The following is a 13,389-nucleotide window of genomic DNA, read 5'->3' as shown; positions in this document are numbered from 1 at the left end:
AATAAAGCTATATTTACAAGAAAAGCTTTTACAAGAAAAGCTATATTTTCTTGTTTCATGTGTTGACTTGCATTTGTTTATTGTGTGATGGTGACTTTCATTCATTCTTTTACTAATTTATTAATATTTCTCATTGTTGTCAGTAAATAAAATATAATTATTTAATTAATGCTTTATTTAATTGTTTGAATGAAAATGTAGTTCACTATATACACATCTAGAGTGTATTCAATCATGCATAGCTATGTCATATGACATACATTACAATTTGTTTGTTTTATTGAATTATATCATTTTCAGTAAAAAGTCATATAATTATGTATTGGTCAGCATTTATCATTGTTATTATTGTATGTTTTGGGGTGGGATAGCAATGCAATTCATTCTGGGGTAATATTAATTTTTAAAATTAATGATACTTAAATTTTTCGAGTATAAAATCAACAGTTTTCTCCAAAGCCGAATCTTCACACAGCTGCCCTTTGTGCAGACATTACAAACATAATATGAGATTTTTTACACAGGAAAAAACCTACAAGGTTGAATATCTTAATATATATTTTCTTAAATAATTCATTATAATACATTTAAAAAATGCATTTTTTGTGATTTATAGGCCTAGGCCTGAGGGATGAAACGAGAGTTAAATTCAACAAGAAAAAGAGGAAAACATAAAGCAGTAAGCCACTTTTGCTTGTGGATGAAAATGTTTGGATATAAAATAAAGAAATTAACAACATATTCAAGAGATGACAATTTGGGGAATTTGTAATAAAAATAGGCTAAATAATATCATTAAGGATAAAACGGTGGGGTCACATTAGTAGGGTTAAATATAAGAACTTAAATCAACCCTAAATGTAATCACAAAATAAATGGGCAGCAGTTTCTTCAAAAAGACCACAAAATGAGCAAGTTTAATCAATATCAAGATATTTACAGATAGATATTTAAACGTGTCGTTCAAATCTTTTAAGTTGTTGCGCGTGTGATAATGCGTCGTAGGTCACATGATAACGTCAACATGGCAGATGTCCGGTTCGCATTCATACTCAACGAGATCTGGCTATAAAGTACCTACTCTTTTAGCGCTCGTTAAGTAAGTACTTATTGAAATTAAGTACCTACTCATTGAGTATGCGGTTTCGGACGCAGCCACTATGTTGCTGTCTGGGATGGCCGCCGAGTGAACAGACTTTCCTTGGCCCCCGTCTTATGGCACACTTTATATGTACTTACAGTACACTGTAAAAAAAAATATGCCTCTCCAACATAAAAATTTCTAGTGACCCGTTGCACCTAAAATTTTTAGTTGGCCCAATTTAAGTTGCAGAAACCAACTTCTTTGTGTTGTGCTGACTACCCCTGCATGTAGACTGAGCTTGAAATAGAATGTTGTGTCAATTAAATATTTTCTGTTGACTAAACATAGCTTGTTGGGCCAACAAGCAGACTCAAATTGAAATAAAATGTTGTATTAATTAAATATTTCATGTTGGCCAAAAAGTCTATTTTTCATTAATGTTGGTCAAAAAATCTATTTTTCGTTATTTCAAATAAATAACACACTATGCTCTGATAAAGTACATTTTATGTATTTATTTAAATCCATATGAACTTGTCTGTCATGCTAATAAAATAGCATGGCATATCACTCTTAGTCAATAGCTGTACTGTAAAAACAAATATCTGCTTTACAAAATGAAACTCGAAACTTACACTTACAGTGTTAAAATGTATTCCGTTAGTAATGTGCATATTTCACACTTTCAAAAGTGTTATTTTAACTCCAAAATGGAGGGAGTCATATATACATTTCAGGAGTGTTAAATTTGACTCAAATTGAGTTTGTATTTATGAGATGTGCTTTTTGACAAAAGGAATCTTTTCAGAAATAAAAGCAAAGCATTTAACCTATTGATAACAATGAATGCACATCAAAACAATCCAGAAAGTTAAAATGTAACCTTAGTCTGGGATCATAGTAGAATTCTGTTCATTGTAATGTTAAAAATAAAGGCAAAATGCAAACAGTTGTTTTAACAAACTAGTTTTTATTAACAAACAAGTCCCTTTACATCATAGGTTAACTTTTAAAATAAATGAAGGCAAAATATAGACATTTCTGCCATCAGAATTATGTGAAAGCTGCTCATCAAATGGTCTGTTATCTCTGTAATACTTCAAGTCCTGTACATGTCAGTGAATGTAAGTCCTGTGTCAGTGAAGTTGAGTCAATACCTTCGACTTTGCAACAGTACAGCAACAACATTCAACAGATGAAAAACAGTTGCAGGATACGAGTGGATCAGTTGTGTCCAATTGCTAACAGTAAAGTTCAGTGCATAGTTGTTTCACAGAGAAGGAAAGGCTGTGCAGATCCAACTTTCTCGAAAAATCCTGTAGTGCTGGTTCCCTAGAGTAGACAACACAAAACCAGACCATTTACAATTAATATTTGTGTTTTATAAATACAGCAAGTTTATGGTGGAAAAAGTTCAATCATCTTAGACTTTCGTGACTCAAACAATAAACTATTTTGGTTAGATTAAGACTTGAATTTACTGATTTCCAAGTAAATTAAAGACTTAATTCATCCAAAAATATAAATTCTGTCATTAATTATTCACCCTTATGTTGTTCCAAACCAGTAAGAGTTTTGCTCATCTTTGGAACACTTAATGATGATATTTTAAAATTTCTGTCCCTTCATCGACAGCCTATTCAACTATCACTTCCAAAGCCACAGAAAGGTATAAAGGAAATCATAAGTAATCATGTGACTCAAGTGGTTTAACCTCAATTTTTTTTTTATGAAGCAACAAGAGTGCTTTGTTTGCACAAAAAAACAACAACAAAAAACTTAACTTTATGTACTAATTATTAATCTTCGATGCACGCTCACTTAACAACATCTGCTTTCGCATCAACAACATGCACAACTCGTAATGTTCTCATGAACGCATGTTGGAAATTTATATTTTCTAAATTAAGTGGTAAATGTTTTGTTGCTGCAAACACAGCACTCGCGTAGTTTAATAAAATGTATGTTAAACCACTGGAGTCGCATGGAGTACTTTAATGATGTACCTTTACACCTTTATGGGGCTTGAACGTGGTATTTGCGTAGACTGTCAATGGAGGGACAGGAAGCTCTCAGATTTCATTAAAAATATCCTCATTTGTGTTGTAAAGATGAAAGAAAGTCTTACATGTTTGGAACGAGATGAGGGTAAGTAATGACATAATTTCCATTTGTAGGTGAACTAACCCTTTAGGAATAAATTTAGACACGCACCTTAAGAAATCTCACTAAATAGTCAGCTGACGGAAGAATCTTTGTTCCCTTCTTGTGGCTTTGTGATGTTGGAGGCAGGTGATGGGCAGAGATTTCCCAATCAGTTGAGTCTAAAATTAAAAAAGCAAGACAACATCTACCTGTCAAATCATGAAAACAATTGGTTTGAAAACTAATTTTATTTAAGGAAAAGGAAAAGTAACTTTTGTAAAGTAATTTGACTGGACAAATTCAAAATGACTTATGAAACACAAAAAAATCTAGTTATACCAAATAGCAACAAAGCTTTTTTTAAATGTTTATGCACATGATTATCTCAAATGTTATCTGTAAAATCTGACCCTCACCAGGTTCTAGTCTGCACAGCCTTTAAAGACCAAGCCTGGTTAGCCTTAACCACTTGGTGCAGCATGGAAATGCTCCTAGCAAACACAAATAGCAAATACATTTAAACATGAAAGCATATCCAAACATCAACCAAAATTGAATCTGATAAATACATTTTCATAAACATTTAATCTTAAAGAATTACTTACACATTCTAAGAAAATTTGTTTTTCAGTTAACGTTAGGTTTCAGTTAAGATAAGTTAGGTGTGCTGGCAAACGAAAGTAAAATATGGTTTGAGGATAAATACATTATGATATTTGCACATCACAAATATTGTCATAAAACAAAATAACATTATAAAATACATATTGTAAATGAGTTAAAACACTTACTCTGTGTTTTCACCGTTAAAAGCAAACTCCGTGTCTGCACTGCGTCACGAGTCAAAGATGCAGGGCCTAACGTTAGTCTGTGACAAAGGTTTAGGCGCACACATCACATAAATATCGTTATAAAACAATATAATGCCATGAAATACATGTTGTAAATTAGGTTAAAAACACTTACTTTCGGTGTTTTCCCTGTTAACGTTACAAGCAAACCTTCTCGTCGTCAGCTCCGTATTGAGTCAAAGATGTCGCCTTTGAGAAAGGTTTCAGCTCGTTTAAGCATGTGCACAGACTGAGCATTTAAATTTCTCTATAAATCAATATGTTATAAAATACATATTGTAAATTAGATAAAACACTTACTTTCGTCGTTTCTCTGTTTAAAAGCAACCTCACCCTGGTCTGCTCCGCATCGCGCGTCAACGAAAATGCCTTTCTGAGAACGATTTAGCCATTTACAGCACATACATATTGTAATAAAACAATATAATGTTATAAAATGCATATATAAATGCGATAAAACACTAAATATCTGTGTTTTCCCTCCTCGTATGCCTTGCATCGTGAGTCAAAGAAAATGGCGTCTGTGAAAAAAGTTTCGTCGCGCTTCTTTGCGCATGCTCAGACGATTGACGCTGTTCCCTCTTGCTCGGCCAACATAATATTTTTTGTGCAACGTTAAAAGTTCTGTGAACACAATTATTTATTTTCTCTTGATGAACATTTTGTAGTACAGTCATGGAAATCATGCAATCATTGACCAAACATATTTTTTCTTTTTTGACACAACCATTATGTTGAGCCAACATGTATTTCCTCATTTGTACAACTTTTCGCATCAATAATTTTTTACAGTGTACGTTTTGTTTTGTAATACCCATGTAAACAACATTTAGGGTTCATATAAACAAAGTTTTTAAAATCTGAAATCGGACTGGAGTCATTCCGATTGGCGAAAATGAAAGCATGTAAACATGCCTAGTACAGATCAACATCACATAAGCAAACAAAGAGACACCTCAAAATATCCTACTGGAAGTGTAGCGCTCATTCTGAAATCTGAATAAAGCTTTATGCCTTTTGAAGGTATGTGTGCATACAACAATTCACCTTGTACATTTTTTTCACTGTGATCATATGTACTAATAATATGTTGTGTGTTAGGCTTGCCTAATGTAAATGATTCAACAGTGTTTTGTTAGCATCAGTGGTGTAGTGGTAAAAAAAGAGGTGGGTAAACTATAAATTCTGGTGGACCACGACATGGTCACCCGGTAAGGTGGGCCACTGCCTACCGTTGTATGTGTATCCTGATGACATCGCTATAGGCTATCATTTGATGGTACTACCAAGGGTATCAATGGTTGTTCCCTCATCATAGGTCACACAATCACTATTCAATTCATACATTAATCTAAGTTCTTGTTAAAGAGACTCAGAAAGGAATAATATGGTTGAAATCTATCAAGTTTAGTGGGGACCGGGGACAGCTGCAACACTTTTTGCATTTCTCTCAGTTACTCAGACTATTTGGACTAGACCAACCAAATTTGTACATATTAAACTTCTGTCTGCCAATTACCCATACCATTTAAAGATGATTATACTGTATAAGACATATTGTTCACAGTATTTATTTGAATGGAAGAAGTCAGATGTTGCAACTGACCCCGACCCAGGGACGGTTGCAACATGTTAAAAATACCTTTAATTTCATTAATTAACTTAAGCTTTTTGTCTCAATGAGCATAGAATTCTGAAAATATTAACTGTTTTAGGCCTACTATAATATTATAGTATTATTTATTTCAATAATATTATTGTAGTCTTTTTTATTTATTTAGTCATATTTATCAAATAACAGTTATTGAGTTTTGTTTGTTCATGTGTAGAACATAGGCCTACATAGATTCAGTGTGCAGGTGTTACAGATGCTATTCAATCTCTCCATATTTCAGTGTCAGACAGGAAGAATTGAACAGTTTGCAATGCAACAAACTTTTATTAAACATGCAATTTATATCTTGTTGCTTGCAACCGTCCCCAACCCTATCAGCCATGACAGAACATCATGTGCCTGCTAGACACACTGACTTTGACACATGCTGACCATGTCACTTAGAAGTCAACAAAACAATAATTCAAACGAAGTAAGTTTTGTTTAATTCATACTAAATTTCAGGACAGTATGACAAAAATATATCTCATGAAAATGTTTACTTTCATACCTCCAAAACAATTTTTGTTCAATAAATGCAGCAGCATATGTTGAATATGTCTACTGTCTTTTTGGAGGGGGGAGGGTCTAACTGTGCATGTTCAGTATGAGTGTCATCACGCTAGCTTGTTTCTGATTGGAGAAAAATGACATGGTGCAACCATCCCCATCCATGTAGAGGGAAAAGTCTTTAACCTGGTGCAGGCTTGATTCCCTCTGAATCTCTTGCACAGTTGGGTTTTGACATGCTCCCTATATTAAACCAGCTGCCTGTAAATCACTTTTTTGCATCGTTTTATTGATTTCCTGTTGCGACTGCGATCAAGTTTCATTCTCGCGCAGCTTGTTTAGTAACATCACGAGCGTGTGTTTTCTTCTACGTGTGTGCGCCGTTCTCTTTGTTCCGTGTGTGTGTGGCGCGCGCTGCGCTCTCTGCTCCGTGTTTGCGCGCTTTTCTGCTCTGTAGTTAACGGCCCAAATGCTCGAATCATGTGCCGATCGGCGATCACGCACTGGAAAAGCAAAGTCCGCTCAAATAACGTGACATTTAGAGGTGGATAAACGCAATGTAGAGGTGGATAAACGCACTTTGGAGGTGGGCAAACGCTATTTCCAAATTTTGGGAGGTGCGTAAACGGCGTTTACGTGCGTTTAGCCTCCACTACATCCCTGGTTAGCATGTATTTCAATGCAGTTAAAATAACAACTTGAACATAACATTTATTCACTACCAAATAACAACTTGAACATAACATTTATTAACTACCATATATTTGACCATATAGTGTTCACCCACTTTCTCCACGGCCTTGGCTATAGTAAGTAATAAGCTTGAAAGTTATAAGCCTTAAATTACAGTTACACTTTGTTCAGTATATGCGTAACTGTATTTTAAAGCTTCTGTAACATTATTTTAAGGCTTCTAACTTTCGAGCAATAAAATTGGGAGGCCAACAACATGGGTAGATGCTGTGTATGATACTCTAACAATAGTATCTTTTACAGCACAGCGAATCACCTCAGCAAAATTTGCACTTTGCTCATCCATGCGGGGTACAGCCAATTAATCACAGCACACCCTGTCATTATATAGCCTGTATTAGACAAATAACTATAATAATTACATGGCCTCTGTTTTATATTTATCTGAAAGGTTGTAAACCTATTATCTGGTCTGGGGCCACACCGATAACAGCACCAGAAACTCATTCTAATCTTTGTGTAATAATCTCACTCTATTAATCACATCACTCTGACAAACACACACACACATATACAAGCAGACAAGCTACAAGATACACAAGGAGCAGCTGGCAGATGGAAAGAGATCTAAAGTCCAGACAGTACAGGGTGAAAGAGGACATAGCCTATCATCTTTTCCAATTGAATTTCAATCTTTAAATACCTTTGCGTGCCACTGAGACATCATGCTATTTCTGCCTTTATTTCTTCTTTCAAATGCTCCCACTTGTCTGATCTATGAATCCACATTAATAGCTGCTCAAAAGGGCATCTGCAATTACAGTAAATCCAAGTGTGATGCAGTGAGTGTAAGACACAATGCAAAGAGATGCCCCGGGCTCAGACGAGTGCCAGTTGACCTTCTTGACCACGTTTATTCAAAATCCAGCTATCAAGATACTTTATGAATATATAGAGAGGGGAAAATATATTGTGGCAAATAACTCATCCTGTGCCATGTGTGCTACTGGCATGAATGATACTTTAAATCAACCCCTCAAATCTGCACTCTAAAAAAATACAGGGTTGTTTTAAACCAAATTTGGGTCAAATATGGACGAACCCTGCCATTTTAACCCAACAGCTGCTGAAAAAAATCTTACTGACCCCAAACATTTGAGCTTCATAGAGACATGTATATTCCGTGAGAAAAAAAAAAAAAAAAAAAGTTATATTATAAAGACATGTTGTTTGTAACAATAAATAATTGCCTTTTATATTGGCATTGTATGAAAGTCAAATGTTTACTTTATTTTAACATGAAGATTCTACAAAGATTCTTGAAAGTTTGCAATGTTTTTTCACAAATCTTTAGGCATATTTTTATGTCTTACTGCTAACTAACTTACTGTCAAGCCCAGAGCAATAATGCAGCAGTGCAGCAGAGGTTTCCACAAGAGATTGCCCTGACCTCCTTGCTGCCAGACATCGTGCTCTGGTCCACCCACGCTAAGACGGTCATAATGGTTGAGCTGACTCAGACAGCAACATAGTGTCGGCCCAGATCCAGCCCACATCTGGTACACGTGGATTCCACAAGTATAAGATGTGGGCAGAATTGTTGCTGTCTGGGGACCGTCCCCTGGGAGGAGGGAATGGAGGTTGCATTTGAAAGGAAGAAAGTGAAGTGAAAATGGGGTGTAGAGGCTAGACTAGAACATCAACCCAGCGATTTCTAAAGTCACTTGGAATCCAGAGGAAGGCTCTCATAGGCCTGGCAGAGGAGGTAGAACAAGGGAGCTTTTGGCTTTGGCTTTGAAGGAAGGATAGAAAGCTAGGGCACACGCCCATTTTACCGAGGATGCAACGGTTGGTAACTTGTGTGAACTTGACGGCAGAAATATCCCAGCATTCATTTCGGCATTCGAGGAAGGAGAGGCAGGTCAATACAATTTCGTACGCTATTTCATCACTAAATTCACTTCTGAGAACATTTGATGCGAGAAATCAACTGTGTAGATTTCAAATATTGGCATTTTTACGAAAATTTATGGCGAATCGAAAATGTGCTCAAACGTTTTCGGAAGTGAGAATCTCCATAAGAATAACGTCAATAATTCTCGTTATGTTTGGGTACTGCAGACGGCGTCTGTGCGGGGGTATTATTGTGCAATACCAGCAAGAACACAGCGTCTCAAACTGTCAGCAGCGTTCTGTGTGCTCGTCACCTTGTGAGTTCATTCTTCCAAGAACAACTAGCAAGAGCGTTCTCCCCAAGAACACAAGTCCGTTCTTTGCATTCTTGGTTTTGAGAAACACCAATTGTGTCTGTTAATTAGAGAAAGCGGAGAGTTATTGTGTGGTGTGTCTGCACTCACTTGAGTAACTGCAGACCTTGTCTATTCTTATATTTATCTTCACTTGCTTTCAGCAGCAAATTAAACTTGAAAACTGGGCAACTTCTAGCTTTTGACTGCCAAGGCCAAAAAGCAGTTGGCTATGGTTTTAATTGTGTCCTTTCCACTCCATTTTTCCATCTTTGGCAGGCTTGTCATTTGGAGTCCACGGCCTGCAGGAATAAGCCAGAGAACAGAGTTACTGTGTAAAAAGTCACTTGTCGCTTCTGTCAGCTCGGTTTTCTCTCATCTCTAAACACTCAGGGGTAGGAACTCCTTTTCAGGGTCACATTTCACCAATTAGAAAATTTTACATTTATATTTTACATCAGTTTACTGGCGTGCTGCTGCTTGAAAGATAAGTGAAGTAATTAAGGTGTGAGATGCGAGATGAGTGAAATCTACCAAATAATATGATATGCAACTAAACGCATGTCAATCTGTGCGCTATCTTCCACCTCCATTATTTCATATTTTCTTCATCCTATAGTCTGTACATCATTATCCAGCTCTGTTCTCTTCCTAGAGGTCAATGGTCTTTTCTGGAGGAAGCCCATTAATGGCATTGTTCTCCTGCCATCATCTGATTGTCCTACATACACATCAAATTTTATCTTCACTCCAGGAGGTTGTTAGGACAGAAAAGTCGCAATGTGTAATTGTCAATACCCATTACCATGACCTGTTTCGCTGTTCAGCTCTGTGTTTCACATGCACATGTACACAAAAATACACTGATTACCTGTCAGGGGTTGTGTATAAGCACAGTCTGAGTAATCGCTTGTCTTAAAGACCCCATTAAAACTAAATTGGAGTTTTGTGACTTGTCCATGTTCAGGGAGCCACCTACCTTTGCTGTTATGCAGTCATGATTTCTTATGATCAGTTTTTCCTTTCTTCCTTTTTCATTCTCACTTGCCTCTTCCTCACATATCAATCCTTATATATAATTATTTGATGCTCCATCTCATTCCATCTCCCATATCTGATCTGGCGCTGCGTGTTCAGCTCCTCCAGACCGGCCTAATCTGGAATAGACCAAAGCATCCTTATATTAAATCCTTTCACTTAATCCTGTGGTATATATGTGTTCTATTAACATTCTGTGTCCTACTCTATCTCTATTAAAATCATAACCTAACAAATATGCCAAATCCTTATTAACCTTCCCTCTTTCGTTTAAATATGATATCAACTCCTTCCTTTCCTCATCATACCTTTTACAATCGTATATCACATGTTCTACTGTTTCTTTCTCCCCACAATTCTCACATAAACCAGTCTCATGAACTCCAATTATAAAGAGCGATGCTTTCAGTCTTGAGTGTCCAAGTCTCATATAGTCATTATAACCTCTTCTTTCCTATTTCTATCATTTATACATTTCTTACCTACCATTTTTTTAATATTATATAAATGCCGCCCCTTATTATCTGTATTCCAGTTTTCCTGCCACTCTTTAATAATATTTTCCTTAATAATATATTTGATTTTGCATTTACTTAATGGAACATTAAAATGTTTCTTCCCTTTTTAAAGCATTTTTTGCTAATTCATCAGCAGATTCATTACCAGCTATTCCTGCATGCACTGGCACCCAGCAGAATCCAACTTCTATTCCTATCCTTTGTATTCTCCATAATAATGAAAATATTTCACACATCAAATCTTCTCTAGCAGTACAATAAGTAAACAGTGATGTTAAGACAGAAGCAGAGTCAGAGCATATGACTACTCTGTCCGGTTTTACCTCCTCTGCCCATATTAATCCTATTATAATAGCAACCATTTCAACAGTATAAATTGACAATTTAGATGTTAATCGTTTAGTTATTGATATTTTAAACTGTGGAATATACACTCCTATTCCTGTAATTCCTGATCTTGGTTCTTTAGATCCATCAGTATAGATGTGCATACTTGCATAGAATCTTTCCTGTATGTATTTATTAACTTGGTACTTAATCATACCCATTTCCTCCCATTCCCGTTTCTTATCTAATATTCCTAAATCAATTTTAACCTCAGAAATAATCCATTTCGGAACCTCTCCCCATACAGGTGACACACTACATTCCATATTAGCAATCTGATATTTCTCTGCTAACTGATTTATCTTCCATCCATATCCTCTCTTGTTACTTAAGTATTCCCAATAATTATTTAAAACATCTTTAGCTATACTTTCTCCAGTGTAACTCTTTAAAGATGTCCAAAATACCAAAGACAATTTATCTCTCCGTAATTTCAATGGCATTTAATTCGCTTCTACTAATAATGCATTCTGTCTGGGGGGAGGGGGGTAAGATTTTTATGCTAGTAATTTCTGCATTTATTGGATCAAAAATACAATAAAAACATGAATATTCTGAAATATTATTGCAATTTAAATTATATTTTTTCTGTTTTAAAATGTAATTGTGTCACATGATCAGTGAACAGTGTCATGTGATCCTTCAGAAATCATTCTAATATGCTGATTTGCTGCTCAAGAAACATTTCTTATAATTAACAATGTTGAAAACAGTGCTGACTAAATTTTTTTACAAAATTTTTGGAAAATATGATACATTCAAGTTGAAAACAACAGCGTTTATTTGAAATAGAAATCTTTTGTAAAATCTTTACTGTCACTTTTGATCAAATGTATCTTGCTAGCACTTCTATCTATATCTATATCTATATCTATATCTATATATATATATATATATATATATAATTTTTTATTCAATTTAAACTAAACATGTCCATTATAAAAGTTATTTTTATCTTTATTTTTAACTCCTTTTATATTCCATGGGGAAAAAAAAGTATCACATGAGTTTTATGCGGGCGCATACTGTACAAGCAATCACATCATTACCGCATGGCACAAGCTGATTGGCCTCTACTGATCCTGCCTAATGAGATTGCTTGCTCAACATTTAAACAGTCTGGTTCATTGTTTGCTATAATCTAATCCTGCTAGTTCATCTTACCCCGGATTTCCACCAACTGCGGAACGGCTGCAGATCCGGCGATCCGCAGCCCTCCGGAGTAGATACGCTGAGCTTCTTTTTGCCGGATGCCGGAGAGCACCGCAGCAATTCAGCATGTATATTGCGCGATCATACGTGAATTCGCAACAAATCCGGACCTGGTGGGTATTGAAGGACGGCGGAGCACGGAGCCGACACGCAGCGGAGACGATCCGTCTGTGTATCTATTAGCAGTAGCAAGTCCATATACTTGCTTTGCAGCAGCAGCAGATCTAGTCCGCCAAGACAATTAACATTGCCATATTCAATAGCCGTGTTTCCATTATCCTTCAAATTGCGCAAATTGAAATTACGCCCAATGGAAAATTTTCAATTTCGCAAAAACTCCCATATATCGCAAAAAGGTTTTACACTTGCATGAGGTGATTTTTCAGGCAATTCGAAAAAGGGATATTTTGCAGAACTGCAATGAAAACAATGGTTTTTGCGCATTTACAGTCACCTGACGTAGATGGCGCGGTATGTTTCGACAGAAGATGAGACATAGTTCTTCATTAAACTCATAAAAGACAAAAGTATTACAGGAATACTGGATTCTAAACAAAGAAATGCCACAATTTATCAAGAACTTGAAGCAGATATGAGGGAGAAACACCTCATGTGCTGCTCCCAAGTATAAGGGGCTTTCCTTGCCATTAATGCTTGGATAACACACCTACGTCTACTTTGATTAAAAATAATGGCTAGTGCGCTGACAGGGATATAGGCCTACATAAACCTACCAACATCCATCGCCATGATTTTTTTTATTGCAAAAGTTTTGAAAATATCTGTAATGGAAACGCAGCTAATAACATGCCAAAACTATTCAGAGAGTTGATTGACTCTTAAAGGGATACTTCAGGATTTAGCATTAAGCTTTGTATTAGTAGAAAACCTATAGTATTTTCGAATTACCATGCTTTCCACCCTCATATCCCCCTGAGAGGAGAGATTTATGTATTTTTTGTCTGGAAAAAATCCTCCGATGACGCAAAAATCGTCATTTTGCGTCATCGGAGGATTTTCTGGCCAGAGGCTAAAGACTACAGCCAGTAGT

The 13,389-nt window shown here is 35.9% G+C and overlaps 1 long non-coding RNA gene across 1 annotated transcript; it reads right to left on the bottom strand.

Moving 5' to 3' along the window:
* Positions 1–1,946: 1,946 nt before the first annotated feature.
* On the bottom strand, positions 1,947–4,759 carry LOC307145359. The gene is made up of 6 exons (XR_013818944.1): positions 4,381–4,759; positions 4,196–4,269; positions 4,021–4,097; positions 3,646–3,720; positions 3,299–3,408; positions 1,947–2,416 (listed from the first exon to the last, which is right to left on the bottom strand). It is a non-coding gene; the product is annotated as an uncharacterized lncRNA (long non-coding RNA).
* Between the last annotated feature and the right edge of the window lie 8,630 nt (positions 4,760–13,389).

This window comes from Squalius cephalus (assembly GCF_949319135.1).
Source record: "Squalius cephalus genome assembly, chromosome: 18".
Classification (NCBI taxonomy): Eukaryota; Metazoa; Chordata; class Actinopteri; order Cypriniformes; family Leuciscidae; genus Squalius; species Squalius cephalus.
Note: the sequence above shows the minus strand (reverse complement) of the source record. Positions and strands in the feature narration are given on the sequence as shown.